The 14,757-nt window shown below is 37.8% G+C and overlaps 1 long non-coding RNA gene across 1 annotated transcript in view; it reads left to right on the top strand.

Annotated features, from left to right (window-relative positions):
* The window catches only part of LOC148052296 (uncharacterized), a 47,067-nt gene extending 32,670 nt beyond the window's left edge, over nucleotides 1-14,397 (top strand). Inside the window, exon 3 of the long non-coding RNA XR_015699066.1 lies at nucleotides 14,302-14,397. This is a non-coding gene — a long non-coding RNA (uncharacterized LOC148052296). The remainder of the gene's footprint in view (nucleotides 1-14,301) is intronic.
* Nucleotides 14,398-14,757: the final 360 nt, after the last annotated feature.

The raw sequence follows: 14,757 nt of genomic DNA, 5'->3' as shown, positions 1-14,757 counted from the left end.
AATAAAAAGACATTTTTTTCCAAGTCTGTTCTTGCAAATAATATTATTACAACAGTCTGCTGGCTGCAGAGTGCCTTATGGGAATGAGAACATGTTGCAAAGCGTTTTGATGCACAGAACAGCTATGCTTTGGAAATAGTTCTCTGCTGGCTAGTTGCATGAGAGAAAAGTGAGGTTGGCTTGTAATTATGGCAGGTTTGTGCATCTTTTATGGACATATTTGAACTAGCAGTTGGTAGCAGAACCAAGTGCCGTGTAAAAGTTTGGTTTCTTATTAGTTAAGACAGTCACTGTACTCTGTTGTAATTGGTTCTTCACAGCATTGGAAAAAGTCACTGGGTTATATTGGGATCATCCTCTCTGGTTTGTCAGCCTGTCTTTCGTATTCCTGGTAGTCATAGGCAGTATCCTGCAAGAAAACAGCCATTACCTGTACATACAAAAAGTGTACCCCAAACCCTAACCATGTGGGACTTATCGATAAGGACTGGGCTGAATGCCCCATTGCCTAGGGCAGTTTGTTCTGGGCAAGTAGCCAAAAGTCCTGGCACAGGGTGATTCCCCAGCCGACAAAATGGGGCATGTAGGGGTGGTAGCAGTGCAAGCAAGGTAAACTCATGCCAGCCACAATTTCAGCATTTACATTCAGAATACAGACAACTGTTGTGCTTTTCTAGTGTGCAAGCTCTGCACATCCTGGCAAAGATAATACTAATACTGTTCTCATAAAACCAGTCAACTCCCTGTTTTATCAGTAGCTAAAATTATTTTGAGATATGACAGCCAATACCACCATTTTGGAAAAAGTGCATTGCAGAAAAAATACTGTGAATGTACTCTCACTTTTTTCTCCTGCCTTTAAGTATATCCTTGGTATTTTTACTGTTTCCTTTCTTTTCCCTATAGTCAACCTCTTTTGGTGCTGAATAGGAGGTGATGATGATTTATCTTAGTGTCAAACTAGCAACTCTTCAGTGAGCTGTAAAGTTGAACCTTTGCCCCAGTGTAAAATGGCTCTGCTGGCACCAGATGTCAGTGTTGGTCTGCGCTGCAAGCTTGGAAGGGCACATCTGTGTGTCCCCCTCTGCACCAGAGGCCGAGCAAGTGCTTCAACAGCTCAAAAGGGTGACAACCTATGGGTGAGCTGACATCGCCTACAACTGAACTGCAGATGAAAAGTGCTATCGAAATGCAATCATTACAATAAATTTATGAACCAAACTCGGATTAGAAAGTGATATCTGGCCTTACAGAACACTGAGAGCACAAAGAGGAACTGGGATGTTTTCTATGCTCTTCCAAACATGATTATCCTCAATCTCTTACAGGCTTCCACTTAATTATTCACTGTTTGGATTCCAGTAACTGAAGAAGCTCAAATGCATGCTAATTTTTTTCTACAAAGCTTTAGATTTATTTAGATTGAATAAAAAAGCCATATTGATAAACTGTAATTACAGGGGTTTTTTTTAATCTACTATGTACAATTATTGTAGAATAAAGCAAGTGTGTTATACAGAGAAGACTTTTCATTTGTTTCCACATGCCTGTAATAGTCTTTAATGTAAACGCTCTTTCTAAATAGACATTGCACTCAGACTCCTGTTACCATTATACACTTCTCGTCCCCAGAACAATTGCAAATCTCTCCAATATTATTCAATATAGGGCTTATGGTTTCAGCAGATTAGCTTCCAACAGACACTTGATACTCATAAGGGACAACTGGACAGCTGATTGGGGTTGTCATGACCTAAACAAACCAAAGATGAAAAGCTTTTTGCCATGCAGAAGGCAGCTTACTTAATAATATTTGAATTTTTTTTAGATGTTGGGAAAACATAACATTACAATTTTTTGCTAAAATTGTGACATTTCACTGTTTGAAAGTGCGCAAATGAAGCAATTCAACCTTTTAGAAGGAATTAAAAAAAAAAGAACAGCTGACTAGCTATGAAATAATTAGACAACTTTTTTAATCTATAGCAAACAGGAGAGAGATATCTTTCAGTTTACATCATTTGGAGTCTTCCTGACTGGTTATAATTTGTTTTGTTGAAAATGATAGGCATTCTTAGGTGTTTGCGCCCAGAGGTCTGAATAATTTTTGTGATAAGCTTGTACTTCAACAAGTTGAGAGGGTTTGAGATGAAGCTTTCTCTGCAAGGAGTCTGGCTAGCATGCCAGATTGTCAGCAACACAAATTACAGTAGACTGGGGACTTCCCGACTGCTCAGTTCCAGAGACCATTTGAGCTCTTCAGGATTGCTTGGTGCTCTGTGCCGAGTCATGTGGTGCTCTGTGCTCCATCTTACTGTGTCTTTATATGTTTTCAGCATGCATAGATAAGTAGATGCAAGGATATGACATATGCCAAAAATAATTTTCTCTTTCATTTTACATGTTTTTAATTATTTCCATACTCTCATCCTTCTGAATAGGACTGTAAATATCTTCATCATGCTAAGATCTTTTATCACATATCTACAGCGAAATATTACAGTTAAAGACCAAGTTGTTCTAGTAATATGTGTGTTTGTCTCACAAGAGTCTATCCAGCTTTGGTTTTGAAAAATTACTTATGAGAAGCAAGCTGAATAACACAGCTGCAGAAGGACAACAGTGGGTTTTGTTGTTTGGTTTTTGTTTGTTTGTTTGTTTGTTTTTCCAAAATGCAAAAAATATTTGATACTGGTTAAATATTACAAATCTTGCTTTTTGATTAAAAGACTTTTTAATAAAATACTTGCTTAAAAAGTAATTTGGTAAATTGTATCAACAAAAGAACAGCCATTTCACTATGACTGCACATCTTCAGTTAATATTCCATCCCTGGAAACATTCAAGGCCAGGCTGGATGGGGCTCTGAGCAACCTGATCTAGTTGAAGATGTCCCTGCTCATTGCAGGGGGGTTGAACTAGATGACCTTTAAAGGTCCCTTCCAACCCAAACTATTCTATGATTCTGTGATTCTATGAAACCAAACTGTTGTAATGTAGCCAGTTCTGGGTATATTTTACCTACAGCTGCCATAACTATACTAGAAGTGCAACCTGTGGAAATCTTCAGAAATTTTGCAGTTATGCTGTGCTGATTGCTTACAGGCAAATTATTTTCACTAGACACTAATTACAAAAAGCAGACTAAAATAATTATATTAGCTTTACCAAGATGCCTTATAACTTAAAGAAATAAATTGTCATTACTGTGAGTTAATAATAGTCCTTGATGTAATGAATAACAAAAATGATGCAAGCTCAACCTGTTGAAGTCGGGGGGGGGGGGGGGGGGAGGGAATTTGGATAAAGTAGGAAGGGACATAGTTTGAGGCTAGTGACCAGAACTGATTTCTGAGTGAGATTCTGTGTTTCACTTTTGGGAGGATTGTAGAGAATTCTTGGCGTGTTATGATCCATGGACTGAAAGAGCTTTTGGCATAACTTCGCCAGCAAAATGTTACTCTGTGTTATGGAAGCTAATGCTGGCTAGCTCTACTTTTAATGGCCATGGCAATGTGATTTCTGGTGCCAGCATATTCTGCCAGTACGGCTGTTAAAGGAAAGCCTTCATACATAATAGTAGAGTCAGAGTTCAGGGTTAGGGATGCTGTTCCTTGGCTGGTGTTGTGAATCCTGATTTAGGATCCTGCCAACTATGCTAATTTGTTGCAAATCCTGAATTTTGAATTTGCTGCTGCATCCAATTGTAGTTTTGTTGGTTTTGTCCTTATTATGTTTATTGCTTATAATCATTCTGTGTATCAGAGTTTGGCAAAAAATGAAACAAATGACATCAATCCAGCATGTAAAATGTATACAATCAACTGATTCTGTATGTAAAATGGTTTATAACTAACATTAATTAGAACACTTAAACTAAGATAATTGAACTCTTACCACTGATCTGCAATACACCACATATTTATGACACAGAGGCAAGAGGTAACCGTACTACCACTCTATGAGTGGATAAAGTGGATCACCTGTAGTCATGGGGTGGAGTGTGACAGGTGCGCTCGACCCCTTGACCAGACTGGTGGTGGTTTGGTGCAGGCTCTGGAAGAGGTAAAGGCCTGAGCCACATCTTTCCCATCGCATGTAATTTGACTATGAGCCAACCACTTTATTCCGTAAATGTGGCAGTCTAAGTGAGCCTTCTTTGAGGTCTCCCTGCTAGGCAGTGTGGCTGCATGGCGGTGATCTCCCCATGAGCTGGGACATTCTCAAGGTTGCTCCTTGAGGCAGAGAGGCATTTTACCAACAGCAGATCTTTGGTAAGCAACCAATATTACATATAACCTTGTAGTATGGTAACTTTGGTTTTGCCCTGGTAACTTTGATTGCATGCTGAATTGATGCTAATGAAACATTACATAAACTTTGCATGTAGACATAAACCTTAGACATAAACCATTGACAAACTCTGAGACTAAGTTTGAACCTAGCCACACCTAGATTCCTCTCTGAGGAAGGAGTTTAGAAAGCAAGGGGGTGCACTCTGAACTTTGTGACTCAACAGGAGGGTCCTCCTTACCCTTTTACATCCCTGGTCTCTCTGTGAATCAGTCTAACTTGAGCTTAACTCAGTTTTCCTTTGTATGTTTCTTCCATGTGGTAACTGAGTGAACCTTGCCACTGAAGTTTGTTAAGTTGCACTTTTACAACATCATATTAAAACCACTTTTGCTGATACCTTTGACGGTGGTTCCTTAAGTGATCTAAATCACTCTTTTATGACAAATTGGCATAGTTGGCAGGATCCTAAATCAGGATTTGTGACGAATTGGCATAGTCAGCAGGATTGTAAATCAGGATTCGTGACAGCTGGGACTCTCAGTTTTGAGGGAAGTATACAAGCTCGTTTGGGGTCATTATAGTTAACCTAAGCAAAGCCTATCTGCAATTGGAATTGCATTCTATGTTTGTCTCTGATCATAGAGGAGCATACAACAAGCAAGATCTTGGGTTATATACATATATCATTTAAATGCTTAAAATGAAGTGTGATCAAAGGTATTGTGGTGTTTAATAGATCTGCATGAATTTTTCTACTATCAATTTGTAAAATTGCATTTTGAAATCACATAAGCTTTTGACCTCTGTGGCATCCTGCAGAAATGACTTCCACAGCTTACCCGTCTGCTGTGTGTAAAGGTCTCTCTTTTGTTTTGAGCATGCCCCTTGATAATTTACTTTCCCCTAATTCTCGTATTTTAAAGACAACTAATTCCCATCTATTTACACTTTAGTACCACTCTCCTTTTTTCTTTTTCAGATTTCTGTCATAGCCCTTCCTTCATTATCTCTTTTCAAGCAAAAAGTCTCTGTATTTGTTTCTCAGATGGGGGCTGTTCTGCACCTCTGGTAATGCTCCTCAGGTTCTATCACTTTGCAGAAAAATGATTTGTTTTCTGCTTCTCCCTAACTCTTCTTAATAGTCTATCTTTTTAACCTTACCAAACAACTGATATTTTTCATAGAACTATGCATGATAACCCCAAAGTCTCTTTTCTGAGTGGAAGTAACTTGTTTAGGTCTATAATTATATATATACTGTGCCTTTTAAATAGGGCCTTCTTTACTTTGTTCATCAATATTGGATTCTGGGGACGATTTGGAATTTGGAAGTCCTTACTCTGATTTTAATTCTAGTGGGGAGGCTTTCAATCCTGACAACACGTTAGGGAGAATCTACTTCCAAACATGACAGTCTAAAATCTGAAAATATCAATTCGTGTCAAAGGACAGAAAGCTAAATGCTTGGAAAACCCTTTCTTTGATGCTAGTTCTGTCAAAAAAGATGTGTTCCTTAACCCAGGTCACACTTGAAGTAGCACTGAATGCTGCTCTCTAGATCCAAGCCTGCTTACTTCTGAGATATAATATAGATAGGTCTGGGTATAATTTTGTTTCCGACAATTCAGAAATCTTGGTACAAATATTACGTGTATACACTAACTTAAAAGATAGTAACCATGCTACCCATAACTGGTTTTACACAGAGGGAGTTACTTTTAGTCACTCTGATTTTATGTTCATAGGCCCTTTGCAACAGGGAAAATGCTTTTGTACTTACATATTCCAGCGCTCAGTTATAATAGTAACAACAAAACATAAACCACTTCAGAGCTGCTGTAATTGCTCCCCAAATTTTTGTATGTTCATCTGTGTTCATCTCCAAGCATATGGCAACTTCATGGTTAAAACTTTGAAACATTATTTAGTGTTTTGCCTTTATCCCAAAAGTGTTATTAAGAGGAAAATGGTATAAGGATGAGAAAATCCCAACACACAGCTTAAACTTTCATCAGTCTCTCTAAATGGCAGCTATTCAGTAGGTAAAGTGGCTGTAGTTTGGGGGAGGGTGGGAAGCAGATGTTTAAAATAGTATTTTACAAACTATAAGTATTTCCCCCCCCCCATCTATCTTCCATTAAACTGAAATTATATTAATTGATCTCTGGTGTGAAAGTATTTATATTCATAAATGAAAGTTGGATTAGGTCCTCAAAGGAGGAAGAATGTGAAGAAAAGCAAAACAGTAACTTTAGCTTAGTAGTACTGAAAAAAAATCTCTTTGGAAAAAGAGAATATCAAGAGCGAGAGAATTGGAGCATTGCTTCAATTGAAAAGAATGCTAAACTAATGTTTATATTAGAATAAATTACTGGATAAAACTAAGAGAAAGTATGAAAACATATCGTCATCTCTGACTCTTTTCTCCTATTACCTTGGAAAACCATGATAATGAATAGTAAAAATGAGAGCTCCATATGCCCTACCATGCGTGCTTTGCTGGTTTGTATTTTTGTTGAAGAAATTCTAATCCATATTATCTGTGATATAAATTAAGGTGTAAAATTTTATGAAAAAGTTGCTTTTCCCCTAATTGAGAATAGAGTAGAGGGAACTCCACATCCCCCTACCAGATCTGAACTCAGAGCAAAAGCTCATGGCCAAAGGACATGAAGGAATGGCAACACTGGGACTCTGGAAAGTATAGAACTGCAGCAGGTGCTATTCGATACTGACATCCTCTAAAGGGAGGACGTGACTAATGATAGACTTGGATTTTTTTTGGTGAGTTTACGTGATGATTTATGTCAGCTTTTTCATATTTGGTTTGTAGAAGTGGGAATTCCAGCAAACTTGAGCTTTTTGGCAAATACCAAGATTTCCTACCTTTTTGGATGGAGGGTAGGACAGGAAAAAACCAACCTCCACAAAAATAAAAAAGGAAGACAAGGGTATATCATGCTATGGACATAGTTACATACATTTTGCAGACTCAAATCAATGACAGCGCAATTCATCTTGCATCCAAAAGCCTGCTTTTCTGCAAGGAAACTATGAAGTGTTTTATCAGTTATAGAGATTGCTTCTGGATGTTCGCCTCCAAATGAATCCTACGTGTACTCCATTTCACAGAACTAATTTAATTAATTTCTAATCAGTGAAGACTTTTTCTCTGACACTCCGTTTTTCAAATGTGTTTCTAGGTTGGAATATGCAGTCTCTGAATAAGAGAGGGTCTAGATATTTGTATTGTCCATTTGGAAGTTATATTTCGTACACAGTTTCATAAACTATTCCTGTGTCAAGGAAGTAATGACTTTGATAATTATATTAAGCAATTAATATTACAGCATTAAAGACTTGGTAAAAGCAATTCTGGTGAAGTCGTTACAGGTGTACAAAGAGAATTGACTAGAAACTTGTAATCTTAGTGTGCAATGCAATGATAACTTTGATGCTTTGATACACAGTAACATCTTAAAACTTTTTTTTTCCCCTTAAAGGTGTCAGCAAATATATCGTAACTCTGTTAAAAGAAACACAAGCATTCCTATTTCTGTCAGGAATTAGCACGTTTGATGCCAATTCTCCAAGAGTGGAAATAGATGTATGACCTTGCAAATGCGTTTGCAGTGAAAGTTTACTACCGTTATCTAATTTCTGAGGTTGTCCTAGAGAACTTAGTGTTTTCTATTTATTTACACACATACAGGATTGCATTTTTCCAGTTCATGTTTCTGGTGCTTTCTGCTTACTTTAAAGTAGAAGGCATTTTAACTGCTCTTCATTTTCCTATTCAACTTGTACTTCAGATGCTCCTACCAAATAGGAATTTTGTCTCATCTAAGTTTTATTAATGAAAGGGAAGTCACAATAAGCTCTAAACTTTACATTTAGGATTATTAATAAAATCTTATCTCCACTTTAAATATGTCTGATAATCCAATCTCTTACTTATTTGTTAACTAATATATTTCTAGCTCACCCACATCTCTTTGCTACCAGTTATGTACGACTTGACTGCTTCTTTGCAGCAAGCCCTCTGCTTTTCCTGAAGCCTGTCATTCATGAAAGCTTTCTGTTTAAAAAAAAAAAAAACACAACACACACAAAAAACAAACACAAAAAACCTAAAAAAACCCCTCATCCCAAACCCAAAACCCCACCTGCTGGCCATCTTTATAACTCGTCAGCCCAGAGATACCTCCAAATATCCAACAATATTTAGCCAGGGGATTAACTCTGAGTGTATATTGCTTATTATCCCATCTGCTTATTACCTTTTAGTTCTGTCTGTAATTTGCAGTCTCATCTGTTGCATGCACTCTCTCTTAGTGTTTCCTATTCTCACCATAATGCTGTTACGATGTAATCTTTAACTGGTACTTCTAAGACCCTCCATAAAATAAAATTAAGTCATCAGTTGTTTAAGTATATTCTGACAGCAGTAACATAAAATATGTTAAAGCTGTAATAACTTGGTTAAAAAATGGAAATACTGGTCTATTTTAGAAATATGTAAAAGCCAAAGTAGCCACAGCATATATTAGAGACTGTTATTCTTGAAGAATTACAACCTGTTAGTGTATTTCTAGCTGTGTAGTAAGACTGCAAATTAAATACTCCATTTACTCGAATTTTCCTGCTTGGTGGTAGTAAGACTAACTGACGTTATGGGAATGGTATTTTAATAATGCTTTGAGAGATGAGGTAATACTTTGATCACTGAAAGGAATTGTCTTTCTGTAAGGATTTTTGTCTTGATTTACTAAAAAAACCTGAAGAGCTCTCATTTGTGTGGTTTTTTTGTGTACTTTTTACAGGGGAAAAAAGTGCAGTGCACAATTTATTTTGTCATCCTCTAATTCAACAACCCTGATCCAAATCCTGTTGAAGTTTAAGAACTTTCTAGCTATTTCTATACATTTCTGCATCAGGTTAAAAAAAAAAACAAAACCTTTTGACTTTCATGTAAGTGGACAACTTATCTCTCAGATCATAAACCTGATCACCGGTGCAAGTCAGTCAGAAGAATGCCCCTTTATAGGCATTGTGCCGTTATCTAGGATTTTCACGCACACTCTTTCTTCTTCTGTGCGAGTAGTGACTGAGTAGGACTCAGCTTTCCAAAGGTGAGGACTAATGACCCTCTTGCTCCCCATTTTTTCCTCAGGGAGCAGAGAGACTTCTTCTTCCTTCCTCAAGGTTCCCCAGCATGGTGTCCTCCTAAGAAAGCAAGCATGAGAAGGATGTTTAGGACACTTCTTTCTCACATTTCCTCCTTTAATAAGTTTTGTGCTTTATTTTCCTTCTACTGGATTTACTCCAAATTTTTCATCGTGAGCACAGAGTTTTACTTAAATCTTACATCTGTTAAATGAATCTATTTGTGTGCAGCAGACTGCTACAATGATTAATATTTCCCATCTTGATGTGGACAGTTGATGCAAAACACAGGATAATATTTTCAAAACTGCACATTTCTAACGAAAATCTTATTAGTATCTTTTCTAGTCAAAAAAGAAGGGCCATGTCTACACTCAAAGTGAGGTTACTTAAAAAGCAGACAGAAAATAGCAGTAAAAGGTCACAGCATTTTCAGAGCATGCATCACTATATGTGCCTCTAAAAAATTCCAGGGTGTGGGTTTTTTCTTTTCTGGAAGAAAATACAGATGTTTGAACTCCACCATTACCCGCAGCACTAGTCATGTTTTCCAGGTTGGCTTCCTAGATGAACTGTGGCTTCCAGTCTATTATATCTCTGGGATTCCTCTTTTACTACATCAACATCTGGCATAGTGATTTTATACAGTTTTGTGATTACTTTCCCCATTTAAAATACATACACCATTAAAAACGTTAAAAGGTGCTGACATGTTATCACACAAAAGGAAAAATGGTTGTGGCTGCAAAATGCCGCCTCTGCTTTAATGTTTAAACACGTAGTTTTAGTCATGGAAGGTTAGAGAGCCTAGTCGTATCTTATCTTTGATTTTTTTTTTTTTTCTCACATCTGAGTCAGAACCTTCATCAAACAATAATCAGTGATAAGACAGGCATCTGAAGCAAGCAGAGAGCTCGCAGTCCGTGAAGCAATGTAGGCATCAAGAAACTTGATGCATCAAACTTGGTGCATCCATCAAAGCTTGGTGACCTTTAGCATGGCTACTGCAGCCCAGCCCTCCCTTTAGCAACACCTAAAAAATGCTGTTGAGATCAGAAGGCTTTCAAAGAAGTAAGTGAAAGCGAATCACGGTTCTTGTTCTTTCTACTTACGGATAAGAAAACAGGTAAATAACCCATGTGTTGCACAAAACTGAGTTTTGAGCATGAAAATGATGCCCATGATGAATTTGAGGCAGACAGGAGAGTGACAAAATCAGCTGACAGAAGGTGACCTCATAGAATTACAGACTTAATCGCTTTTGATCTGGACTTCTGTATGCCATTAGCTTGTGCCACCTAAATTGCAGGCTTTTTTCTTCAGCCTTAGATCACTCATAAATCAAAAAAGACTGAGGTTGTTGCCTTTCTCAGTTCCTCATTTAAAACTGTATTCCTTATATATTTAATTTTATGTGGGAGTAGTGCTTTTTAATGTCATGTAAGGTAATTTCTACTAGTTCTAACCAGTTGATGTCAGAGTTTCTATAATGTGCAGTTCCATGCACTACAGATATAATTAGTAGAGCTTCCAGAGCTGTATCTTCCTATTATGAAAGTGGCTGGGCTGCACACAAAGTCATCTTGCAAGGCTTCAAAGACCAGGAGTTCTGCATGACTTACTCAGAAATAGTCTGAACTGGGTGACTTCTAGGGATACTGGTAAAGAAAACATGCCTCTGCCAGGCAGATTAAGTGCTTACATTTTAAATTATGGAAGACAAAAGTAGTAGCTAGCCAAGGTTTTGTGTTTTAGTTTAATTGCACTTCAACATATTGTATAATTAAGTTAAATCATCTAGAGCCTTAGAGGTAGATTTTTTTATTGATTTAATTTTAAATTAAGACTATATTAAATAAAATTATAAATTCTTGCATTTAACCTAGTTCAGGCTGATCCATAACCTGAAGCAGAAAGGCTGGTTTATCATGTCATCAGATTTTATATTCTACGTTTTTCATTTCATCAAGTAGTCCTACATGTCTGTCTTTTTCACTTGTCTGAAAACAGCAGCTGGAATTTACCACTTCTGTGGAATGAGGGGGGTAGGTAAACTCTGAGTACAGCAGTAAACGTAACACTACTTATATTCCTTCCTAGCAAGGAATACCCACTCATCCTGTAATTCAGAGGGGGATGTCCAAAGCTACTTTCCAACACTCAGTCATGACTCCCAAACACTAAATCTAGATCTTTTCTTTGATAAGAATACATATGAATAAATCAATTAACAAACACATTTAGTAGTCTCGAACTCTCATACCAGTTATGGTATTGTAATGTCTTGCTTCCCTATCAGTGCTTGCATTCTCAAAGGTTTCTGAGTACAGCATTGACTTACTACTGTAGCCACTAACGTTTGCCAGAATTTCTTAACTGTAGTCATCTTTGTAGCTGCAATCATGGCAAAGTCTCTTGTCTTGTGCTCCCCTGAGAGTGCCTCTTATTGGGATTCTTGGAAAATAAATCAGTGACTGTTTCAGCCCACATTCTAACGAGTGGACGACCTCTGTATCCCTTTGGATAGCTCTGTAGTGACTCACAAGTCTTGTCCAATCCTGGCTTTCTTAACATTTTTCCATTCACTTTAGTTGCAGGACAGTGATTTTTCTGCAGTTTAGCTGTAAGAACATGAGGGAATTCTATTTAGCATAACTTAAGTTAGTTGACTGAATCTGTGCTTCTTACTGGGTTCCTCATGTGGCAGTTAATTTCATTTTCCCTGTTATGAGTTTCTGTTTGACAAGTTAGCACTCTGAGCGGCTAGCAGACAGAGCGAGGTATCTCCTGGCTATCGCTTGTCTTTGTGCACGCCAGGCTATGCAGTGTGACCTTTGTCTGGCACTCCATAGATTGCTCCCGTGTTCAGCCTGATGTAATTTATCAGTTTGCACTGATTTTATTTTGGAAAAGAAATTTGGCCACACTGATATGTGGAACTATTTGATCACAAAACCTCTGTGTTACTGTTATGGTTTAATCCAGCAGGCAGCTAAACACCACACAGCCGTTCGCTCACTCCCCTGAAGTGGGATAAGGGAAAGAATCGGAAATAAGGTAAAAACTCCTGGGTTGAGATAAAGACAATTGAACAGGACAGAAAAGGAAAATAATAATAATGATAAAAGAATATACAAAACAAGTGATGCACAATGCATTTGCTCACCACCCGCTGACCAATGCCCAGCCAGTTCCCAAGCAGCGGCCGCACCCCTCCCGGCCAACTCCCCACAGTTTTTTTGTTCAGCATGACGTCATATGGTATGGAATATCCCTTTGGCCAGTTTGGGTCAGCTGTCCTGGCTGTGTCCCCTCCCAGCTTCTGGTGCACCCCTAGCCTCCTCACTGGCAGAGCAGTTTGAGAAGCAGAAAAGTCCTTGACTAGCGTAAGCACTGCTCAGCAACAAGGAAAACATCAGTGTGTTATCAACCTTATTCTCATCCTAAATCCAAAACACAGCCCTATACCAGCTACTAGGAAGAAAATTATCCCAGCCAAAACCAGGACAGTTACACAGTGGGAAGATAGTGATCCGTTTGCAAGAAAGAACGGTCCGAGTAAAGTATGCAGCCAGGACATAAGATTTTTAAAGGTACAGAAAACTAACAGGAATATAGTAGACATAAGATCGAGAGTTAATTCTCATATAGCACTTCCAATAATAACCCTTAATTGAAAACCAGTTACAGAAAATAATGTTTTGTTATGTGTATTCCCTCAGTGCAGATAACAAGACTAGCCAAAGCTGTGGTATTGAGAACTGGAACAAATAGTTTTTTCCCGACAGGAACAGCTGTTACCTTGGAGGCTGTGGGTCAATCCCTACCAGATTTCTATAACTAGGAAGCCATAGCATCAGCATTGGCTCCCCACATTTTGGGGAGGTAATGAATTTCAGTAATATCTTTCTATAAGACAGCTTTGTCCAGTCCATCCAGTGTCCTGTTTCTGTTCAGAGCTTCCATAAACTGTATCTCAGCTTCAAGTACCTTGTAAGTTACTCTAACAAAGAACACGGTTTCTTGTAAAAAGTAAACCTGAGTTTTGTGGTACTCGATCATTTATGACATTTTATTTGTATTTTTCTAAACTTTTGTATTTTTCATAACTTTCGTACTTTGGTAGACAAATAAGCAAAGTCATTAGCTGAGACTTAGAATCATAGGATGGTTAAATCCAGGTTATTAAAGGTATTCATTCATCTTATCTTAAGATTCACGTAAGATGCCTAAGGGCAGATCTTAAAGACATTTCGATAAGAAAATCCTGTTTGTTGAGTGCTTATTTTTTCCCTCTGAAAGAGTTTATAATATGAGAAATGTCAGGTTTAGTTTTGTTCTGGTTTTGAATGCAGCATGAGTGCCATGGCGCTACGTGTAGTTGTTTAGGCTGTACCAGCCACCCGGTCTTTCGTAAAACCTGCCTGGGTCTGTGTGGGCAGTCAGGCTATAGCTGAGTATTTAGCCAGAGTTTCATTTCCTGGCAGGTTTGTGTTTTAGTCCCTTTACTGTTTCTGGCCATAGCCCAGCCTTAGTTGCTGGGCTGTCCTGCCCACGTTGCAGACAAAATCCTGTCAAATAAAACCAGATTTAAGATACTACTGCATTTCATGTAAAACATAATTTCCATCTGCTATGATAAGGGTTTAGCTATCGCAGTGATGGGTTCATTGTGTGATATAAATGCAGCAGGTCTCTAGATCCAAATTCTGAAAGTTGTCCTCCATGCATAAACATGTCTATGCAACAGTCATTACAGAAGCGAAGTTATTTGAAGACAAAATGTGTAATTTTTTTTTAATATAATGTTGTAACTGGAAATTTTATTTTTATCAACAGATTTGATCAACTTGGCAAGAAAGAACTATTTTGATGAAAAAGGCTGGATCTGAGAGAGTCTTTAGATAAGAGTCTTTATTCTGAAAGATTGTATGCAGTAAGTAGCAGAAATATTTTGTGATGCTTATTTTGTTCTTAAAATATTTAAGACTCCATCAGAGTGTGCAATACAAATGCTGTTATAGAGGCCAAGTTACTGATGCTTAATACTGCCAGCTTCTGGAATGGCTAGAACTCAATTTCTGTAAAGGGTTACCTGCCTCACATTGTTAAAATTAATTTGGCTTTTTTTTCCTTTTCCAGTTAAAATTAAATATTTTAACGCTTTTAACAAATTGTTGCTATATAACTTCAGTGAGTGATTCCAAGGGCACCAATGCCTTTCTGTATTTGCGGTACCTACTGCATTCTTCTAGCTTTCACTTCCATAAGAGTCACTGATCTGGAGCACAGCTA

This window comes from Nipponia nippon, unplaced genomic scaffold (assembly GCF_047370975.1).
Source record: "Nipponia nippon isolate SJK-2023a ecotype South Korea unplaced genomic scaffold, ASM4737097v1 scaffold_5, whole genome shotgun sequence".
NCBI lineage: Eukaryota > Metazoa > Chordata > Aves > Pelecaniformes > Threskiornithidae > Nipponia > Nipponia nippon.
This window is presented reverse-complemented; position numbering and strand designations above follow the sequence as displayed.